Genomic DNA, 22,603 nt, shown 5'->3' with positions numbered 1-22,603 from the left:
TGATTCAGACCCGAACGTAGTGACACATGTAATCGGGTTGTTAACCACATCTTTAGTACTCTTAGGCTCTAGTAGGGCTTGCCTGTCGTAATACCAGGCACGTTTCATTGAACGTTTAACCAATCGGTATGGGTAATCCCTCATTGATAATTTTGTCTGCAGAATCTTTGCCTCTGAAATAATCCTCCCTTCTGGTACAGTTTCGTCTTAGACGTAAAAACTGACCAAAAGGGAGGTTATCCCTTAGGTTCCGTGGGTGGTGACTGGTATATTTGAGTAATGTGTTACGTGCTGTTGATTTGGTGAATAAACTTGTAGCTAGTTTACCGCCATCATTCCAGATTTTAAGGTCTAGAAAATTAACACATTCTTTGTCATATTCCATCGTGAACTGGAGGTTACATTCCTGTCCATTTAGCCATTCATGAAACTCTTGTAATTGCGTGATGGTACCCTCCCAGATCAGACAGACATCATCAATATAGCATAAGTATTCTTATATACACTTCACAAAGGGAATATTATTGTAGATGACCTTGTCCTCGAATGCTGCAACAAATAAATTGGCTATGTCCGGGGCAAAAATTGCCCCCATGGCCACTCCCTTGAGTTGCACATAGAAATCGCCATTGAAGATAAAATAATTATCTTCCAGTGCAATCTTGGCACAATTGATAATGAAGTCCGTTGGTACCTGGTGGGGGCCTGGTCTTTTATCTAATACATCTCTAATTACTTCGAGAGCTTCTCCTTGGGGAATGTTAGAATATAAACTTTCTATGTCCATAGTAACTAGGACATTGGTTACATGATCATACTCTCTTCCCTCTAGACGGTTAATCACACTAGTACTATCCTTAGTATTAGACTTTGTTAGTGTAACATCAGATTTTATAAAAAAATCCAAATATTCAGCTAGTGGCTGTAGGATTGATTGGCAACCCGCAACTATGGGTCTGCCAGGTGGTTTTTAATCATTTTTATGCACTTTAGGAAGTGTATAAAAAGCAGGAATTGAAAAATCTTTTTTGTTTAGGTAGTCGAATTCTTTTTGGCTCAACCATAAACCCTCAAGACCCTGTTTAGTGAGATTCAAAATTTCTGATCTAATCCTATCCGTAGGGTCTTTAGGCAGTTTTTTATAGTGAGCAGGATTATGTAGTTGTCTCAGTACTTCCTCGTCAAAATCAGTTTTATCCTGTATTATAATACTTCGGCCCTTGTCGGCCGGTTTAATCACCAGCTCATCCCGGCTAACAAGGGTTCTTAGAGTCTCATGTTCATCTTTAGAAAAGTTGAACTTTACAAATGTCCTCTCATTAAACATTTGTTCCAACTCTGTCAGCACCACATTTTCAAACGTTATTATTTCTTTTGGTATCAAATTAGAAGAAGGAAAGAACGTTGACGAACAACATAATCCTGTGACTGATTTAGAGTCTGGAAGAGATACTTTAATAATGAAATGTCTGAGGCGTATTAATCTGAAGAGTTTATACATCTCAACATAGGTGGTAAAATGATCATTCCTATTTGTTGGTACAAATGACAGACCGTAACTCAGTACATTGATTTCTTTACTGCTCAGTTCGTGTGATGATAGATTAAATATCGGAACAACTTCTAAGTTCAAATTATTCCGGTCTGGCATTATGGCATAGTTGTCTAAGGCGGTCGACTCTACCATTCGTAGTAGTTGTTCCTCGTTTGTCGGAACCCCGGGGTGTATTGGTTCCTGTACCATCCCCTCCGGGTGTTCCGACTGCGCCCCCTCTGTGAGGATTGGCCCCTCCCTAAAAAAGGGGTCGGATTCTGTCCTCTGCCAAATCTGGAATTAGGAGCGTTGCCTCTCCCAGTGTTTTCGTCTGAACTTGAAGACGCAGTGTCATAAAAATTAGTATATTTTGGGACCCAGTTAGATTGATTAGGTGTAAAAAAAATCTTTTTTTAAGTAAGGTTATGTACAATCCCTGGCGTAGTTTTTGATATCTTTTTGGAGCTTTTCAGTCTTTTTTAGTATGTTGGTTCTTTGGAAATCAGCAATAGTTGTTTCTAATTTTTTAAGGAAATCCTGATTATCCATGGAGGTAGTATCCTCTATTACCTGTTTCTCCAACTCTGCTATTTCTTTTTTTAATCTGTCTATATGTTTTAAAGCCGCCTCAATACTCAGGACCATCCAGCTTCTTGAGCATTTATTGGAAACAAAGCTGAAACCCACTTTAAAATCTTCGTCTTCTACGAAGATTACTGGGATGTTTTTTACTTGTAACCCGACTGGAATTATGTTATTATTCAGACAGTCTGTTAAGAACTTAGCATGCAATTCTGTTCTAATAAGTTTTTTATGTAACCGTTCCAAATTGTTCCTTATCGTTGATTGTTGAGTGCTAAGACCAGAATTCCCTATTTGTTTTCCTAATAACGAGGGTCCTTCTGCAATTCTCGCAATATATTCATCACTGTAGGTGAGCGTTTCAAGTTCAGACATTTAGTAAGTCAATTTGTCTACAGATATATTTACAACTAACAAATACATATATTACAATCACACCTATATACAAAAGTATCTACACATGAGCAGACTGGTACAATACATAAATGGGACAACAAACCACTTTCAAAAAAGGGCCCTTGCAGACAGCGTCTGTGCTTATCTATAATAACACAAATAGGGCAACCCAATATTCCCACGGAACTGGGTATAATCAATAACAAAAACAGAAGAGTTCCTGCAGGACTTATTTCATACTATTTAGCAATTTATATATATGTCAAAACAATTAACATAATTCACAAAAACAGGAGATTATAATTTGATCTGTGTATTTTTTATATATAATGACATAAGATATATACAAAAATATATCCTATTTGATCAGCATAGGTGAACATCCATATGACAATTCATATACGGCAACCAACACAAAAGACTGTTGCTTTAGTTTTCTATATTTACAAAAAACAGTGGTCCCTACATGTGGACAAGATAACATACAAAAAAACAATAATCATACACCTGATAAGTAGTATGTCTTTTGTCCAGCCGGACAAGGAATTTATTTTAAATGTTCTGGTTGATAAAGTGAATTTTTAAGAACCAAAAAAGATAACAAGTGGGCACAGCCGTGACCCACAACAATCAAAACAAAACAACAAAGAAATGGCCAAAAGGGCAAAGCGAAAATCTGTCTGTTTACTTGTATTCAGTGCTACAGACTCAATCTCTTAAACATAACCATGCCATTGCATCAAATAATGTGGCATTATCATATTGCATATGGGGTTTTTTAGTCGACGACGTTTCGATGCCTTTTTACATTTGTGACATCATCATCAGGACAAGAATTATCAACATTATTGTTTTGTACAACAGTTATTAACACTATGCCTTTTATCGCATTACTTTACATAAAGGAAATGGGAGGCAAGGGGGAAGGAAAAACAGAAAACATTCTATGCAATAGATGACGTTTCTGGTCGAACAATTAGTATGTTGTCTCAACGTCCAATACTTCCCATTAATGCAACAGTTTTTTATTGTTAACGTTGTCTGGCAGGCGCTACATGAGCCACAAGGATAATGTCCTTGTGGCTCATGTAGCGCCTGATATGAAGTGGTTTGTTCTGGAAACAGTGAAAAGCTCTAGGAGAAGGCGTGATGTGGACCGTCTGCTTACCCAAAAAGAAAACAGATGGATATGGTCAGCCAAAACTGTTGAAAATGGGCTTAATTCATTTAATGCAACAGTTTTTTATTGTTAACGTTGTCTGGCAGGCGCTACATGAGCCACAAGGATAATGTCCTTGTGGCTCATGTAGCGCCTGCCAGACAACGTTAACAATAAAAAACTGTTGCATTAATGGGAAGTATTGGACGTTGAGACAACATACTAATTGTTCGACCAGAATCGTCATCTATTGCATAGAATGTCCTTGTTCCCTTTACTACATAGGGAAAAACACCCAAGAAATTAAGAAGCGTATCACACAACATCAGTCTAGGATACGCTGTCAAGTAGAAACAGCACCGTTGGTCGAGCATTATCTGGCTAAAAACATTCTCCACATGATATGAAGTGGTTTGTTCTGGAAACAGTGAAAAGCTCTAGGAGAAGGCGTGATGTGGACCGTCTGCTTACCCAAAAAGAAAACAGATGGATATGGTCAGCCAAAACTGTTGAAAATGGGCCTAATTCATTTGTGGAATGGCAGACACTAGCTACTCTTAGGTAACCGACTGTTTTATACACATAGGTACGTGGTTCTGACATATGATGGCTGAATTGTGGTGTGGCTACCCCTAGGAGATCTGGTTGACTAAAGCATATTATGGTAGAATTGACATTATTTAGTTCCAGTAACATAGTGTGGATCTAGATTGTTGAGCAAGATCAGATAACCCTCCGGGTACTTTATGTATCCCCACTGCGATCTAATATTGGTAACCGAGGGTGCATTTGAATAGCTTGCCTGACCTACACATGTTGGTGTTTGGATAGCCAGGCAGTAACATTCAGACAAAATGGCCGTCACGCAATATGCGATATCACGTGACTAGGGAGAAAGGCCATAGAGTACGAGGAAGACGCTAACCTTCACTCGACTGTTTGAAGCGAGTGGTGGACTGCGCCGGAGTTTCGTTTCCCGACAGTAAGTTTATCCTTTAGTTTAGAATCCTTATGGATAGAGCGTTTCAGGTCCTAGCTTGTGGTGAGTGCGAACTAAGAGACTTGCGCTATTCTTTTATGTTGTGCAGATTCCACGTTGGTGAATTAACTTTGCCCGAAGATACTTATTGAGATTCTGGATTCCCCTTCCTGGTTGCTTACTAATAAAGACACAGGAGGTAAGGAGAAGGATCGATTAGAGTATGCTAGCTTTAGGTGACTATATGTTGGTAGCTGCACTAAACATTGGCACCCTTGCTTTTGCAAGACAAGAAAGGTTTACTCTGATGATACATTTGTGAGTATTGTAAAGAAGAGGTGACTTGATTAAGTTTGAGTTGTTCACTTGGGAAGTAGTCGTGGTGCTTGCACTTGTTTTAGTATACATAGTGGGCACTTTGTTCCTTGTATAGTTTTATAGTAGTATATATGTATATAGACACTATTTATTCATAGTTTCTTAGTTTTTGGGCACCATTCCTGGTGTGGGCAGACTGTACACAGCATGTAAATAGGAGATTATTGATTATGTGATATGTTGTTTTACTATAGATTCATGGTGCAACGGTTGTCCTGATGATGGTCTCGGTTAATTGCGATGTATGAGACCGAAACGTCGACGAATTGACAGTCTTTTTGCTAACAACATCATCAAGCTATGTATTTTGAAAATGTATATAGTTGTGAATAATGTACATATGGCATAAATTGTATATATTGTCTATATAATCTGCAAAAGTGTCAGTCTTTACTGTTGATATATAGAAAACTAAAGCAACAGTCTTTTGTGTTGGTTGCCGTATATGAATTGTCATATGGATGTTCACCTATGCTGATCAAATAGGATATATTTTTGTATATATCTTATGTCATTATATATAAAAAATACACAGATCAAATTATAATCTCCAGTTTTTGTGAATTATGTTCATTGTTTTGACATATATATAAATTGCTAAATAGTATGAAATAAGTCCTGCAGGACCCAGTTCCGTGGGAATATTGGGTTGCCCTATTTGTGTTATTATGGAGTCAAACCCAGCACCCCTGTTACAAACTCTGCAGTAATGCTACAAGGAGAAGCAGTATGTTGCTGTGATTAGTAGACAATCGGATCGTGGGGTGCAGTCCATAAGATGCAGCTCAGTGGGGCAATGATAATGAAGCAATGGCACTGTGGGAGAAGGGTTTAGGGGGCAGCACACTCTATTCAAACTAATCTGCATATTTGGGCAAGAGCTACTGTACACTGCCACCATGTTAACATAGAAAACCTTCCAGGACCAAGTCAAAGCAATACAACCATATTAAGTGGCTGAATCACAAGGCTACCTTTCAGCTAAAGCGCAGCACACTGGGCCTTAGATGTTGATTTCCCCTTGATAAACAATGGCCTGTAATGCTCAAAAGCTTAACCCCTTCGCTGCTAGGCCTTTCCCCACACTGTGCTAAGCCTTTTTTGGCTATTTGGGCTAGTTTGTGCTTATGCCCCTGTAACCTTTAGACCACATAAGGTATCCACACCAAATTTGCATCCTTTTTTTCCAACATAATGGAGATTCTAAAGGTACCCAGGGTGTGTGGATTCCCCAGGAGGGGACCCAGCAATTAGCTAAAATACAGCTAAAGTTTGTTTTTTTCTGGAAAATGGGGAAAAAGGGCTCCAGATGAAAGCATCTGTTTTTTTCCCTGCAAATGGTATAAAAAATGATGTTGTGGTGCTGAAATCACCATCTTCCCAGCTTTCAGGGATAAGCAGACTTTTGTCAGAAAACCAACATTTTTTAAACCGTTTTGGCAATTTTCTGGGACATCGCCTAGTTTTGCTATTTTTCTGCTTTCAACCTCCTTCCAGTTAATGGTAGAAATGGGTATGAAAGCAATAATGGATCCTGGAAACCTATACATTTTAGAAACGTAGACAACATTCTGAATTCAGCAAGGGGTCATTTGTGTAGATCCTTCAAGGTTTCATCATAGAAACTAACAGTTAAATGGAGGAAAAAATGAAAATTAGTTGAAAAAACAGCCATTTATGTCAAGGTTTTCACCTGTAACAGCTGTTTGAAAGCAATATACCGTTAGATTTGCTGGAGCTTTCTGGTTGTGGGGATATATAGGACTTGTAGGGTCACCAAGAACCGGACGAACCCAGAGCCAATAACTGAGCAGCGTCTTGCAATGGTTTTTATTATGTACCGGGTATATAGCAATTCTTTTGGGAAAATGTATATATTGAAAAATTGGTATGAAAGACACCTATGTATTTCTGAAATGGGAACAAAATATAGAGTTTAGAAACAGTAGATTTTTCCACTTTTCTGAAAATGGGAGTACCCTTACTAGCATGAGAATTATAGGTAATTTTTCGAAATGACTTCTTTTTTACACATAGTCTTTCATTTGGAAGGCAAAAATGCATCGAAAGTAAATAGGTAATAACAGTAGCTCTACACTTCTGTGTTACCCTAAGTCTCCCAATAAATATGGTACCTCACTTGTGTGGGTAGGCCTTGTGCCCACGACAGGAAACGGCTCAAAACGCAACGTGGACACGCCACATTTTCACAATGAAAAATGACCCTTTTTTTGCAAAGTGCCTGGCTGTAGTTTTTGAACCCTAGCTCTGCCTGCACCTAGGGAAACCTAGCAAACCTATAAATTTTTGAAAACTAGACACCCAGGGAATGCCAGGGGGTATGGCTTGCGTGGGTCCCCAACGCTTTTTTACCCAGAATCCCCTCCAACCCTCATATTTAGCTGAAAAATCACTTTTTCCACACATTTTTGTGTGGGAACGTTGTGGCATCACCGGGCTGACACAAATTTCCTACCACCCAGTATATCCCCAGGTCTCCCAATAAAAATGGTACTTACACTTGTGTGGGAGGCCCAAGTACCCGGGACAGGCAAGGGCCCAAAACGTATTGAGGTGACATCAAAATTGCCTATCACAAAACGACCAGGTTGTTCAAGGGGCGTCACCTGCGGTTTTGGCCACTTGCTCGGCGGCCAGCTTGGGAAACCTACTAAACTCATACATTTCTGAAAATTAGACACCCTGGGGACTCCAGGGAGGTATGGCTTGTGTGGATCCCCCATTGTTTTCTTACCCACAATCCCCTGCAAATCTCACATTTAGCAGAAAAAAACACTTTTTCCACACATTTTTGTGTGGGAAAGTTGTGGCATCGCGGGGTGACAATAATTTCCAACCGCCCAGTGTTCCCCCAGGTCTCCCGATAAAAATGGTGCCTCACTCGTGTGGGAGCCGCAAGTAACCGCAAGAGGCACGGGCCCAAAACCTATTGAGGCGCAATCAAAATTGCCTATTACAAAATGAACTGGTTTTGCGAGAGGGATCACCTGGGTTTTTGGCCCCGTGCTCGGCGGCCAGTAAGTGAAACCTACCAAACTCACGCATTTCTGAAAACTAGACACCTGGGGGATTCCATGGAGGTATAGCTTGCATGGATTCCCCAACGTTTTCTTATGCAGAATTCCCTGCAAATCTCAAATGTAGCTAAAAACCCCACTTTTTCCACACATTTTTGTGTTGGAAAGTTGTGGCATCACTGGGCTGACACAAATTTCCTATCACCCAATGTTCCCCCAGGTTCCCGATACAAATGGTGCCTCACTGGTGTGGAAGACCCAAGTACCCGCGACAGGCTAGGGTCCAAAACGTATTGAGGCGACATGAAAATTGCCTATCACACAACAAGGTTGTGGCTATTCTCTTGGTGGGGTGAAGGCTTTGGGATGCCCATTCGGGGAAGCCCCCAGCCCTACTAATAGAACAGCCTGCATAATCACTGGTGCCTAGTGGACTTTCTGCCCCACGGGGGGCAGACCAGAGGCTACTGCCCCATCTGCCTCCTGGGTGGGGCAGAAAGGCTGCAGCATCTTTTTTGGGGAGGGGCATTAGAATGCCCATTCTGTGCAACCCCCACCCCAAACTTTGTAAACAAAAAAATCCCTGATGGCTAGTGGGCTTTCTGTCCCACCCCGGGGGGCAGAGAAGGGGCTATTGCCCCATCTGCCTCCCAGGGGGGGCAGAAAGACGGGATCCTGTTTTTGGGGAGTGGGGGCCTTGACAAGCCCATTCCCCACACCAACCTACATATAAAAAAAAAACCTGGCACTTAGTGGGCTTTCTGCCCCCCCCCCCCCAGTTGGCAGATCAGGGGCTTTTGCCCCCATCCTGGAGGGGCAGAAAGTCATTAGTTTTCTTTGGGGGGTAGGATTTCTGGGCAGCCCTCACCCAGGACTATAAAACAAATTAATCCATGGTGCCCAGGGTGCTTTGTGCCCCCACAGGGGGCAGAAAGACTGGAATTTTGTGGGGGGAGGGGTGGGGGCATTGGCATGCCCATCTTTGGCAGCCACATCTCTAAATTAATCGTAAAAAAAAACGCTGGTGTCTAGTGGGCTTTCTGCCCCCCCCCCCCGGGTGGCAGATTGGGGCCTACCGGCATCCATCTGCACCCGAGGGGCAGAAAGACTGTTATTGTGCAGGGGGCGGTGGGGGGTATTGGCATGCCCATCTTGGGCAGCCCCCACCCCTAAATTAAATGAAAAAAAAAACCTGCCGTCTAGTGGACTTTCTGCCCCATAGGGGGCTACTACATCTAATAATAGAAGAGCTCTCTAGAAGAAACACTTTTGAACTCATTGGCTCATCACCTTTAGTTATTTGTGGACGCCCTTTTGTTGATTGCTGGGCCATGTTGAGCCCCGGAGAATGATACACAACCATCACATGAAGGGTTATTGGCCATGGTTATCAGAGATATGCACTAGTTTGCACAGAGAAAAACATGAACGTTTATTCTTCATCCTTGTGGACCCATCAGATGGGTGTAAAAAAAGATTATCCATGAACTGAAAGAAACATAGGAACAATAATCTGTGTTGTCAGTCACTGTCTTATTAGGTCAGAAGCCTTACCTAAATGATCATTTGTTTTCTTTCTCATTTTTAGGTCTTGGGTAGACAGTGCATATGCTGTCTCTTTGGGACATGTTTACACATAGGTTATCATTGGCTTGCTTTAGCTTCGTTGTAGTTTCTTTTGTTTTGTTTTGTCAAGACATCCCTTTGTCATGTCCTCATCTGATGTTTGGCACTCCCCTAGAGCATGGACCAAGTACTTGTGTCCTTCCACTGCTCCCGTTTTTGGTGCTACCTTTTTGTGTGTTTCAATACTCCATTTGAGTGCTTGTTTTTCCCCTCTGCCCATTCCATTACTTCTAAATCCCCAACTGCCCACTCCCTGTTTCATAAACTCCACACCACCAGCCCTCTGTTGTGTTGTATCTGTGAGCATTGCAGTTTTTTCTGTTTTATATAGAGCAAACAGGACCCGATAACTGAAACCATAAATTCTCTCGTCACTTCTTTGCCCTTTCTACACCAGATTCTCCCCCGCCACGAGAAATCTTCCCTAAATGACTGTCAGTCCCTCATTTCAGCACGTTACCACATTTTTTATATTCACAGTAAGAACAGAAAAGTAAAGTTGCTTTAAGCTTCAGTGTTCACACAGGTCGTAAAGCTGCAAAAAAAGTAAACAAATGAAGCTATTGATTCAAAGGTTTGTGTTAATAAGGAAAGCAAGTTGCTTATAAGTGTACCGTTCCAACTAACTTTGAAGTGCAAAACACAATGAGGTTTCAAGAATTATGCATGTACTGCTTTCTGCATTTCAATAATGGCGCACGCTGCTGCAAGCTGTTCTGGTGGGACTCTGTGGGATGGGTGACTCTCGTAATGTGTGCAAAGCAACTCCTAGGCAATAGAACAGAAACTGTAAAATTATACTAATGCATCTGTGTCAAGGAACTATCTTAGAAGCACCTTGAGCCTTGGTTAAATGAGGCTTCGCATCTCCTCCTTCTACGTCTAAGATAACGTGTTGCCAGTGATCCGGTTTCGAATGAGGAGCACAGTTTATAGAGATAACAATCAATAACAGGCTGCTGGGAGCAAACAGGCTGCATTACTTGTTAAATACCAAGCAAATGGCAGGACGTGGTAACCGGGTAGTCAAACCAAATGCTAGGAATGCTGTTTAACTAGAGAAACCAAAGGGCAAGAAGCATCATAGACATCAACCAAAAATATATCTGAGCACAGTGTTAAATATATTGTTTAATGTGTGAATAAATAAGTACATAAATGCATACAATAAATAAATAAAATATTAATTTGAGTGGTCGCTTTTATTTTCCTCAGAAGGCCATTACTACGGCTACAGAATTGTGGGGTACCAGATACCAAGATGCCTACTTTAATCTCATTTTAGGCCTCTTTCTTCCACCTCCACATTTACTACCTCTTCATCTTATTCTCTTACGTTCCTTTTCATCTCTGCTTTCTCCTTTTGTCACAGTTTGTGTGTATCTTTCCCCTTTTTTCTATTTCCGTCTTTCTCGCTTCTGCTCTGGGTCAATGTCTAATGATGAAAAATAAGCCCGAATTCTAAACAAACATTGGCAAAGCCAATAGGTCCCTCCTATGAGAGCTATTGGCTTTGCCAATGCTTTGCAGCCATGCTGTACAGCAGCATAGATGCTTTGCAGTGTGGCTGAAACTTATTTTTAAAAGTGCAATCGAGGGCAAAAGGCTTGGCCAATGTCTTTTAGCATGGCTGCTGTTCGACATAGCTAAAAGTCAGGCAAATAAGTACTATGACATTGCTATACAACATGGCTGAAAACCATTGACATTGATAAAGCTAATCGCTCTCACATTGCTGGTTAGATTTTCTTTACATCAGGGCGTGATTAACAAAGGTAAACTTATACTTTTGTGCAAGTTAAAAAAATTTTCGGCATGCACAAACTACAATTTATTTGTAAGTTTACGGCTGTGGAGATTCCGCTGCCGGGACGGAGAACTCCACACATGAAAAAGATAGGCCTGTCCTATCTTTTTATAAGATAGGCCTGTCCTATCCTTGTATGTGCGGAGTTCTCAGCTCGACTGCAGAGTTTCTGCAGTTGCAAACTTAATATTAACTCGTAGTTTGTGAATACCAAAAAAACACAATCTTACACAATAGGGTAATTTTACCATTTTGAATCAGGCCCAAATATTTAGGTAACAGTGTAGCTTTGTAGCAGCCTGCAGTTTGGGATCTTGTAAGATGGTGATATATTCCTGTCTACTTCAAGTTTAGAATTTTGTTTGTACAAAGACAGCAGCCAAATACAATTGGATGCATGTTTTCTATTTTTTTGTGGCATAGTCTTGCACAAAAGAATTGCACCAGCCTGCCAAGACCAGACCTATTGGCTTTGTCGCTGCTCGTTTGTTCTTGGTGGCAGCGTTTGCATAAGTGTGTTAGTGTTGCACTAATGTTCTAGACTCCCATCATCATGGTGACAACATTTCCTGTGGACAATCACTTTGTGTGTTATGAAAAGTGGGCCATACTTGAGCTACATCTTATCTTGTACAATTAAATTCCTATACTCTGAATTGGCAAACAGGGTGAAAAGTTGGTATCCCTATAACGTCACATGGCCTTGGTTCATGTACGTGTGTCTGTGTGTTTGTGTCTCTGCTCACTTTGTTGAAATAAAGCCCATTCTGGTTTGATGAATTCCACTGAAGCCTTCTCATCTTGGTTCTTATCATCATGATTAGTTTAGCTTCTTTTCTTCAGAACAGACTCTCCGTGCTTCCTATTTTTGGGTTGGGTTGATGGTTTTCAAAATGGTCGGTTTTAGATCTTTCGCATGCTTTTTCTTCTTTTTTTATTTCATTTAAAGACAATGTTTATTAAAGAAAGGGACAATAACAATAATGTATAACACGCTGATTGAACAATACAGTGAGTACAATAAGATGAATATCAACATTATAAAAGACTGTTTATATAATCAAAGTATGAAAAGAAGGGGACAAAAACAGGAGGAGGGATACAAATATTACTTATAACAATAACTATGAAAAACGCAGAGTATATCAAATGATAAACTGGTTGATTGAGAGAAAGAAATAATTGTACAATAGTTAAGAAGTAAAACACGTAAATCAAGGCGGTTCCGCAGCTTTATCAATTAAGGATTGATGTGGGTTAGCATGGAAAGCATAGGAATCAAGGAAAATGTTACAGGAGATCACAGAATGGTCGTCTTTTTATGTAAAGATAGTAGGGTGGTATATGATCTGTCTAGTTTATGATTATAACATGCACCATACCACCATGCTGGAAAAGATATAGCAATAGAATTTTTTGTTATTTGCTGGAATTCAACTGCAATTAGTAAATCAACAATATGTGTATTAAAAGCGATATCATCCCAAGCATCAGAGAGACTCCCTTAAAATAAATATGTAAAATCGAAAGGTGTATGCATATGAAGGATAGAACTGATATGTGACCAAACCTTTAACCAAAATTGATGTGGAAGGACAGTCAAATAATATATGCCTTAAATCTGAGAAAAGGGCATGCACGACCAGCAGGATGAGAGAATATTTGGATTATATTTGCGTAAATTAGCTGGGGTAACCATAAGTCTATTATAAATGAAGAACAGAGTTTGGGTTGCGTTAGCGTCACAAGACTTTTTACGGAACTTGAACCATATTTTTTTCCATAGAGAAAGAGGAAAAGAGATCTGTAAATCAGATTCCCATTGTAACTCCAATCAAGTTTTTTGTCTAATACCTACGGAAAACGTAATAATACCATAAATATGGGAGGCTGTGGGAAAGGTTAATAGTAAGGATTGTAGAGGGGATATGGTAAAGGTGGTGGGAGAGCTTGGAGTGGGAGTTGAACAAAGAGATGTTTCAAAATTAGAAATGGACAAAATTAAATAATTATACCTGTTTTCATATGAGGAAGGATGGTGCAAAAGGGATGGAGCCTGTTAGAAGGAAATACAACATTAATTTTGAAACATTTGATGTGTCCATAATAAACCTTTATATCTCCAGGATATCCAATATACAGTTCTATTATTAATTTTAATGAGTTTGTTATACAAAATAGAGGAATGAAGGAATTGCTTTATAACGGAGGAAGAGGAAATATAGATTGGGCATAATATTCTGCAAGCATTCTTAAGAATAGGAAGGTACATGGAAAAAGGACATTGAGTAATTACATCAATGCTGAGAGGGAAAATGGGAAAATAAAAAATAACTCCACTTTGGTCCATAATAGGTGGAATCCTGTATATATTTGTCCTTTTGCTAAAAAGCTGAGTGGTTCACGAAGAAAGCAGTATGATATGACTGAAAATCAGGAGCATTTACTTCTATATGAAGTTTAGACTTTTGAAATCTACTGAGAGACATACAAGGTTTGTTGTTATTCCATAAAAATGTTGTTAAAAAAGTATATATTTTTTAAAAACAGCAGAAGTAATATTAATGGGAATTGCATATAGACAGAAAAGGGTGATGGGACCTAACATAAATTTAATAGAATCCAACCTACCCCACCAGGAGAGATAAAGTGGATGACATCAGGAAATAAGAGTGGCTAAAGTTCTAAGATGGGTGAAGTTAACGGTCACTGTATCTTTTAATGAATTTGTAAACCAAATACACAAATATTAAATATAATATTTTTACTGGATTCAAGAGAAAGTTTGACAATATAAAATCATGTTTAAAACACCAGTTATTTAAAGGAAGAATCTCACATTTATCAGAATATAGTTTATAACCTGAGATTCAGAGACTATGGGCTTGATTTAGATTTCGGTGGACAGGGTACTCTGTTACAGAGGTGATGGATATCCCTTCAGCCAAAATATAAATTCCATGGGATTTCATGAGATTTATATTTCGGCGGACAGAATATCTGTTACAGTTGTGACGGTGTAACCCGTCTGCCGAAATACATTAAAGAATATTGTCAGCATAAACTGAGAATTTAGACTGGTTATAACCGTATTTGAACCTCTGTACGTTGTTGGATCTTGAAAAAAAAATGTCAAGAGAGAGAATAAAAAACTAAAGGATATGAAATGCACACTTGCCTAATCCCTCTACGAAGAGGAAAGGGAGTAGAAATTAAACTGTTAGGTAAATGCTTTAGGGCATGAGTATATAAGTTACACTAGATTAATGGATTTTTACCAGAATCTGAACCAATTAAGGGGTGTGAGAACAAAATTCTATTGCATGTGATCGAAAGCTTTCTCAGAATTGAGAGAGACAGCTGCTAATGATTGCTTATATTTGTTAGATTTACTAAGGATGTCGAAAAAGAGTCTAGTGTTATCGGAAAGGTGTCTGTCTTTTTAAAAACTAGATTGCTCCCTGCCAATTAAATTTGGTAAGAGAGGGTCTAAATGTAAAGCAAAAATTTAGCAAAGATTGTATAATCCGAATTAACAAGAGATATTGGTTTAAAACTTTTACACTGTCGGTGGTCTTTATTATCGTTGGGGACAAGGCAAATTAAAGCGTCTTGAAATGTAGCAGTAGCAATAATACAAGAAGCAAAGAATGTAAATAACTGATGCCGTTTATTGAAATAACTTTCGGGAGACCATCTGGACCGGGAGATTTGCTTTTTGGATAGAATTTATCGTCTTCTGGATGTCTTGAATTGTGATATCTTCATCCAAGGGGGAAAATCAGTGTTTATATTGAATTCTTTACAAATGGAAGATAGATATGAAGTAATAAAAGAGTCAAAGAGGTGGGAAAAGTTATTGTCTAATGAAATAGAAGTATTAAATCGGCAGTGTCTTCTTTTTAGTTTGGAGACGTAAGCCTAAGGGCCGTATTTATATCTTGGCGGACGGGTTACTCCGTCACAAGGGTGACGGATATCCCGTCCGCCAAAATATAAATCCTATAGGATATAATCGGATATACTTCGTCTGACAGGATATCTGTAACCGTTCTGACGGACTAACCCGTCACCCATCCACCAAGATCTAAATCAGGCCCTAAGTCTAACAAAACTGGGTCGTGATCTGAGATTACAATGGTATCTATATCAGCATGAAAATAATGTTGAGATAAAGCCTTTGAGACAAATATATAATCACTTGTCGACTGGGAGAAATGGAAGGTGAAAAATAATGCGTATTCCCATTAATAACAAATTCTCCAGGAATCTATAGGGGATCTTTGAGTAATGGCTCAAGAAAACTGTTTGTGAATGGAAGAGGGAACAAAATTGGTTTTAGAGGGACAATCTAAAGAAGGATCCAGAACTAGATTACAGTCATCCCCAAAAATTCGGTTATCATCAGCGAGAGACATCAATTTATGGGTAATATAAGATGGTAAGTGGTATTATATTAATTGTTCATTTTAATAATAATAATAATAAAGGATTTTATAAAGCGCCTGGTGACGCCATCTCGGCGTGTCCCCGCGCTGTGGAGAGAGTAGCCGGGGAAAGTGAGCGACCTAAAGGGTAAAGAGGTGAGTTTTTAAGAGTCTCCTAAATAAGGTCTCTGTCTCTGCCAATCTGATGTGCAGAGGAAGAAGGTTCCAATTTTTGGCCGCCAGCGCACGAAAGGAGCGCCCTCCCATTCTGGCTTTATTTATCCGGGGGGCACACAGAAGCCCGGTACCCTTGGAGCGCAATTCTCTGTTGGGCGTATAGGGGATTGCAAGATCCTTCAGATAATCAGGGGCTACCTGAGAGGTGATCCTGTAGCATATGAGGAGCGCTTTAAACAAGATCCTCTTTTTTATAGGGAGCCAGTGAAGGGCCACTAGTGTAGGCTTGGAGGCAGCTCTTCTGGGAAGCCTAAGGACCAATCGGGCCGCCGTGTTCTGGAGAACCTGTAGTTTTTTAATGTTCTTCTCAGTGGTCCCTAAGAGTAGAACATTACCGTAATCGATACGGGAGGTGACTAAAGCTTGGGTCATCGTGCGTCTGGCCTCTAAAGGAAGGAGGTCCAGGGTGCGATTTAAGGTTTTTAATACACCAAAACACTTCCCTGCTAGCTTCTGGACGTGGCTGTCATAGGAGAGTCTGGTATCAACCCATACACCCAGGTTCTTTGCTTCCTTACACGGAGCAGGCATAGCACCTAAACAAGGAGGCCACCAGTCCAGGGTCCAACTAGCCGAGTTGCCCCCAATCACAAGCACCTCTGTTTTAGAACCATTGAGCTTGAGGCAGTGTTGGTTCATCCAGCCTGCAAGCTCCTGCATGCACGTTTTGAAATTAGCAGCAGCCAAGGTGGGTGCCTGGGATAGGGAGATGAGGAGTTGGGTATCGTCGGCATAAGATACTAATTTTATGCCAATATACACCAACAGCCTTCCAAATCTGATTCTTGCGATATTAAAGTGACATCTAAGGATTTTTGACAAAGAATCACCATATCCTGGTGAGGTGAAAGCTTGCCCAACCCAATTTCACACTAGTTTGTTGACTTTTCGATCTACAATATGGGTTTCATGTAATAAAGAGCTGTAGGCTTTTAATTGGGCTAGGTGAAACAGCACTCTTTGACGTTTAATGGGTGAGCCCAACTCTTTAACATTCCATGTAATTACATGTAAAGCCATAGGAAACAATTCATAAAGTACCATACTCTACACAAAGATAATTGTTATGAAAAACTGTACTCATATACTAGAGAACTTTATACATGAAATCATCAACATTAGACAGAGAAAGAAGAATATGCAATAAGTGGGAAATAGTCAAGAAAATAAAAAGCACATGGGAAAATCAGGAGATGACTAAGAGAAAAAAGTAATGAAAAGGAAGAACGGAGTAATAAGAAGGTAAAGCACAAAGGAAACATAACCACAGTCATGAGGACAGCAGGATACAATCAACATACCAGGTAGCAAACAAATGAGTGGGGTGTGGTGAGACCCTAAAAGGAAGATAACGCAACCGGAATCCAGAGGCAACCGGGACAGGACAATCCAGACCAAATATACAGAATTTCAAATGCAACCATGAGAAACAGGAGAAGGCGGGAACCTATGGGAGGAAAAGAAGAGGTATGTTATTATCACATATGATATACGTAAAACAAAAACATGAATGACACACCATAATACCATAAGATCAAATATTGCAGTCATAACATTTAAATATATAATTAAGCACAGAAGCAAGTTTTAGGAATTTAGAAATTTAGAAATGTCCATAGCTTCAATTTTACAATTGTCAATAAACTTCTGCAATAGAGGAGGGTCATCATATGTCGTTGTCCTATTTATATATATATCACTTTAAATACACATGGGTGGAAAATACCAAAACGGGCATCAAGGGAGTGTAGAGCAGGAGGCATGTCTAAAAACCTTTTCTGTCTGTCCTCTGTAGGTTTGGCGTAATCCTGCGTGAAAAATAGTGAGCCATCAGGCCAAGTAGCTCAGCCCTTGGATTATACTGCTTTAAGAAGATTAAACCCCTCGTAGTTTGTGTGATGATGAAGATAGATGGAGTCGATGGCTAAGTCTGTGAGCTCTTTGTATATAAAATTGAGTAGTTACTGGCATATCTAAGATTTTAGGACTAATGTTTGCAAAAATTAAATACGCTGAGAGCCTTCCACGCCCCCAGCTACCATAAATACGAAGGTTATTTAGTCTATTGCAGTTTTCCAAGTCAAGTCAATTCAATTCAATTCAACAAACTTTATTCAGCTTATTGATATAAAACCATAAAAGTATACAATGTACATCATAATCATAAAACAGATTATATACAAATCATTTACCATGCATTTAAAAGAACATTATCCTTGATAGCATAATAATACTGCTTATGTTAACCGGGAAAAGAGACTTCGGTAAGCATTTTAATAACCAATGCTATTCGTATGTCTCCAGCCCTTCCCGGTTTCCGAGCAAAAATTCATTGGAGTCATATTATTAAATAAATATCTAAGAGAAATCGGGTTGTTCTGGATACTCATAAGTTAAAGCCTTTAGGTGTGCCAATTTTCTCTTTCCTCCTATGGCCATTGTGATATAAGTTATAACAGACAGGCAGATCTCACTTTTTCCCAAGGAGCATGAATAATTAAAAGCATCCTGATAAAAATATATTTACCTCTTTTAAAAAGGGGGGCTAAAAATAGTTTCCTAAGATAAAATAAAATAAATAAATAAAATACATACAATCTTCATAGAAACTACAAAATAAAATAAAGTGGATTGTGCTCTGTTGTGATTTACCATCACACGGACAGTTTGGAAGATTTTTTGGCCATGCCTTTCTTTTTGGGAAGGCAAACTGTACATGGAGGTTGTCTAAACGCAATCTAGTGAGATACAATCTCTGTTGGCTGTTTTCAACAATTGTCAGATAGTTAGGCTGCCACATGTGGTGTTGTTGGCAACTAGCTACCGTAGGTTTTTAGTCTCTTTTAATTCTCTCTCCTTTTCTCTTTGTTCCATAAGTATAGTCCTGACCTCCTTATTAGAGTAGGTAACAATTTTAACTGTATGTGTTAGGCCTATGTCAGGGGCCGGTATTCTCAGGGAAGTATCTAGATGGGAAAGTCATTTTATTTTTTTCCAGGCATCTAGAGTGAGACAGTGTTGAATTATCTCCTCCGTAAACTGTGTCCCTGTTTTGCACCATATGCTGTGCCACAAGATAGTAGGCCTAATACATAATTCATCTTCTAAAAAGGGGACTGCCAGTTCCTTATGTGATATTTAAGTAGAGCTAGGTTTTGGTATTGCCAATAAATGCGCCAAGGTCACATTTTCTAGTGTCTGCAATTTAGCGCAGTTTGTATCTCCCCACAGGGGGGCACCACAGGCAGCACTTGGTAGACATTTGGCTTTATACAGCAACAACATTTCTCTAATTGGTTTTTGGCCCATTTTGCTAGAGAATCTAAAAATCGTTTCTATTACCCTTAAAATTTCATTTTTGATATGTCTAATTGACTTTCCCAAGAGCCCGATGCATACCCAAGTATGTAAAGGTTTGTGTCTCCTCTAACCTCTCCCCCTTAATGAAATGTGTCCTCTTTTTTGCCCTACCTTTCCCAGCTACCAAGGTGACAGTTTTCTTAAAATTCCCTGTCATGTCAATATCATCCATAAAATCTACATATTTATCTATCAGCAGCTGCAGCCCATTAGCTGTTTTTGAAAGCAGGACTGCGTTGTCTGCATAGAATAAGATAGGAACAGGGTGGGTGCCAACTAAGGGGACATCAGCTTTGGTTTCATGTAGGCATGCAACCACCCCGTTTATATATAGTGAGAATAGCAGGGGAGCAAGAGCACACCCCTGTCTAATACGGCGGGTGACCTTAAGGCTGCCTGTACACACACCACTTGGGCCATATTGTACCTTTGCTGTAAGATGGGAATACCATTGGAATACAAAATTAATGATGCCCCGTGGTGCTTCTAGGTCCGCAAGTGTTTTCCAGAGTTTATTATGATTCACCAAATCGAACGCACTGCTCAAATCAGCAAAGAATAAATGCTCTTGCCCTGACCTAGCTACATAATATATATTTATTAGCAAATATAAGTTGACACATTATTCTGTTGTTCCAATGTCGGCTCTAAATCTGTATTGAGTGTCAGAGAGTATTTGTTTTTTTTCTGCCCATTGTTCTAGCCTTCCTAGAAGGATTCTGCCCATTAGTTTGGCACTGGAATCTAGGAGCGATATTGGGCGAAAGCATTTTGGGTCACCTCAATTGGCTTTTTTTTTAAAATAGGGACGGTTGTGCTTTATCCCGGTAACACAGATGGGAATACTGTTAAAAGCTGCACATTAGAGGAAAGACTGAGAAGTTAGATCAAAAACAAAAGGAATTGGAAGAAGGAATACATTCCCTTTTTTTGTAAGTGCTAGATAATTCTATGAACTCTAAGCATATCATTTGTATATGGTCATGGGAAACTAATACATATATTTGATACCCTACAGGTGTTCAGATTGATAAATCTTGGTTCAAAAGACGCAAGGTGTATGTTTCACAGCTCAACCAACCTTAGAGGTATGCGAAATGCTTTATTCTGAGAAGAAAATGGTTCAGGAATGGGATATGAGGTGTATGAGTCTATGACCCTATGGCCATATAATATAATTATGAGACACGAAGGAGCTTTGTATTTCTATTGTCCCATTGCACAATATTGAATCCATACTGGGCACCGTATGACATCTTTGGCTAAAAAGGAGTTATAATTGTTAGCACTTTTCTTAAAAAAGTAATGTGAGTTGAGTTTTGAAGTTAATCTCCTCCCTGTTTTAGCTTCATACTCCAATACAGTGAAAAGCTAATGTTTACAAATAATGTATTGGTGACATCATCTAATGCTTTCCAAATGTGTGAAGTGAAATGTTGTAAAACTGAAATCTATTTAATATAATCATGTACAGGGGTCACCTGACATAGTGATGACTCCAGATATAGAATAGCCAATGGTTAATTGTATTAGGCTTAATGCAAATTACCATTTTTTAAGATCAAAGGAAACCTTTTTATGATGTATATAAGGTTTGTGTGTCTTTTTATGTCTTATGCAAAAATATTTTCTATTTTGTAACTTTGTGTTTTATGTATAATTGCTTCTAGCCCTGAAGAAGTCACAGTGGTGACGAAACGCGTTGGCTGCTAGCAATTTCTTGAACTTTCACCATGCTTATCTTTGAATAAAAAGCTCTACTTCATATCTGTCAAGATCTGGACTTCACTTCTTCTTGGAAAGCGCTAAAGTTGTATATGTGTAAACACTATTGCATAATTGAGCAAAAAATATAATGTATATATAATTTCCCTTGTGCGGGTCCTTTTGCTATTATCATTGGATGTGATGTCTTTCATCACACTTTAGGGGGTGTTTACGGGTCACGCCCTCGACCTATACGCACAGGCCGCTGAGTACTAGATACTAGACCAAAAATAGTGGAATAGTGTGCAGGCAGTCAATAGCTCTGACCCAATTGTGCTGTGTTATTTACGGTTGTGCTTTCTGTCTACGAGGTTGGGAGGAAACCCTTTACTGTTGAGTTACATACTTGGGTCACCATTGGTGCCCATAAAGTGACGTGTACTTCACAAATATCTATTGGGACCCCATCGGGCAAGAGGCCTTACCCCTAGCTGCTTTGTTAAGGGCGTTGGTGACCTCCTCTAGGGATATGTCAGAGATATTAGATGGTTCGATTGGATGAAAATGTATTAAAGGCAAAATAAAATGCTGCCTCCAGGTTTAAAATAGTATTAAAATGTTCTATCCAGACCCCTGATGAATAAATGTCTCGTTCTTTGGTTCTTCCTTCTCTTTTAAGAAAGAGTGGCTTATTATTTTCCAGGAGAGAGTATTATCCTTCGGATCAGCAGCATGGAGCAAATCTTACTATATATTCCCTTTCAGCTCACGTTTTCTTTTATGAAGGTCATTTTTATACATGGATCTCAATTTGATAATTTTTACTCTATCTCTTGGCGACACCCGGAGGGCTTTCCTCAGTTTTCTATTTATTACTGAACATTCTGTATTGAATTATCCCCTATTTTTGTTATTATTCCTCTGGGCTAGAACTTCAATTTCTCAGCAATTCCAACCATCATTTTACAAAAAGCTTTGATAATAAGCATCCGGGGGTAGGGGGGGGGGCATAAGATCTGTACTAGTATAACAATCATTTAGGGAGTCTGCCATAATTTCTTGGGTTTTTGCTATGCCATCTATGTTTGCCCATCTTAGGGTAAGGTCATTTTTACTGTGTAGTCTAATTTGATTCAAACATTGTGGGCTTTTGGCTTTTTAGTATGTTAAGGGCTAGATTCAAAACAGCATGGTCGCTAAGAGCATTTGGGGTAACAATATGGGAGTCTAATAAGAGTTCACCTTTTTCTGCCACCAATTCATGAAAATTAACTGAACTTTTACCATTCCCATAAAACGTAGGTATTTACTCTCACCGTCGCCAATACATTGTGCCACAAGAGTCAGGTTATACTTACAAATTAGTTCATTTA

The 22,603-nt window shown here is 39.4% G+C and overlaps 1 protein-coding gene across 2 annotated transcripts in view; it reads right to left on the bottom strand.

Annotated features, from left to right (window-relative positions):
* Positions 1 to 22,603, bottom strand: part of LOC144755155 (glutathione S-transferase omega-1-like) — a 499,081-nt gene that overhangs the window by 305,099 nt on the left and 171,379 nt on the right. The window contains exon 1 of one of the 2 annotated variants that reach the window (XM_078643735.1): positions 17,465 to 17,485. The exons of the other annotated variant lie outside the window; for it this stretch is intronic. The gene's annotated coding sequence lies outside the window, so the exon portion shown is untranslated. Of the gene's footprint in view, positions 1 to 17,464; positions 17,486 to 22,603 lie in introns of those variants that run through there. 2 annotated transcript variants of the gene reach the window in all.

Source organism: Lissotriton helveticus, chromosome 5_1 (genome assembly GCF_964261635.1).
Source record: "Lissotriton helveticus chromosome 5_1, aLisHel1.1, whole genome shotgun sequence".
Classification (NCBI taxonomy): Eukaryota; Metazoa; Chordata; class Amphibia; order Caudata; family Salamandridae; genus Lissotriton; species Lissotriton helveticus.
The sequence above is the reverse complement of the archived record's forward strand: the minus strand, read 5'-3'. Positions and strand labels throughout refer to the sequence as shown.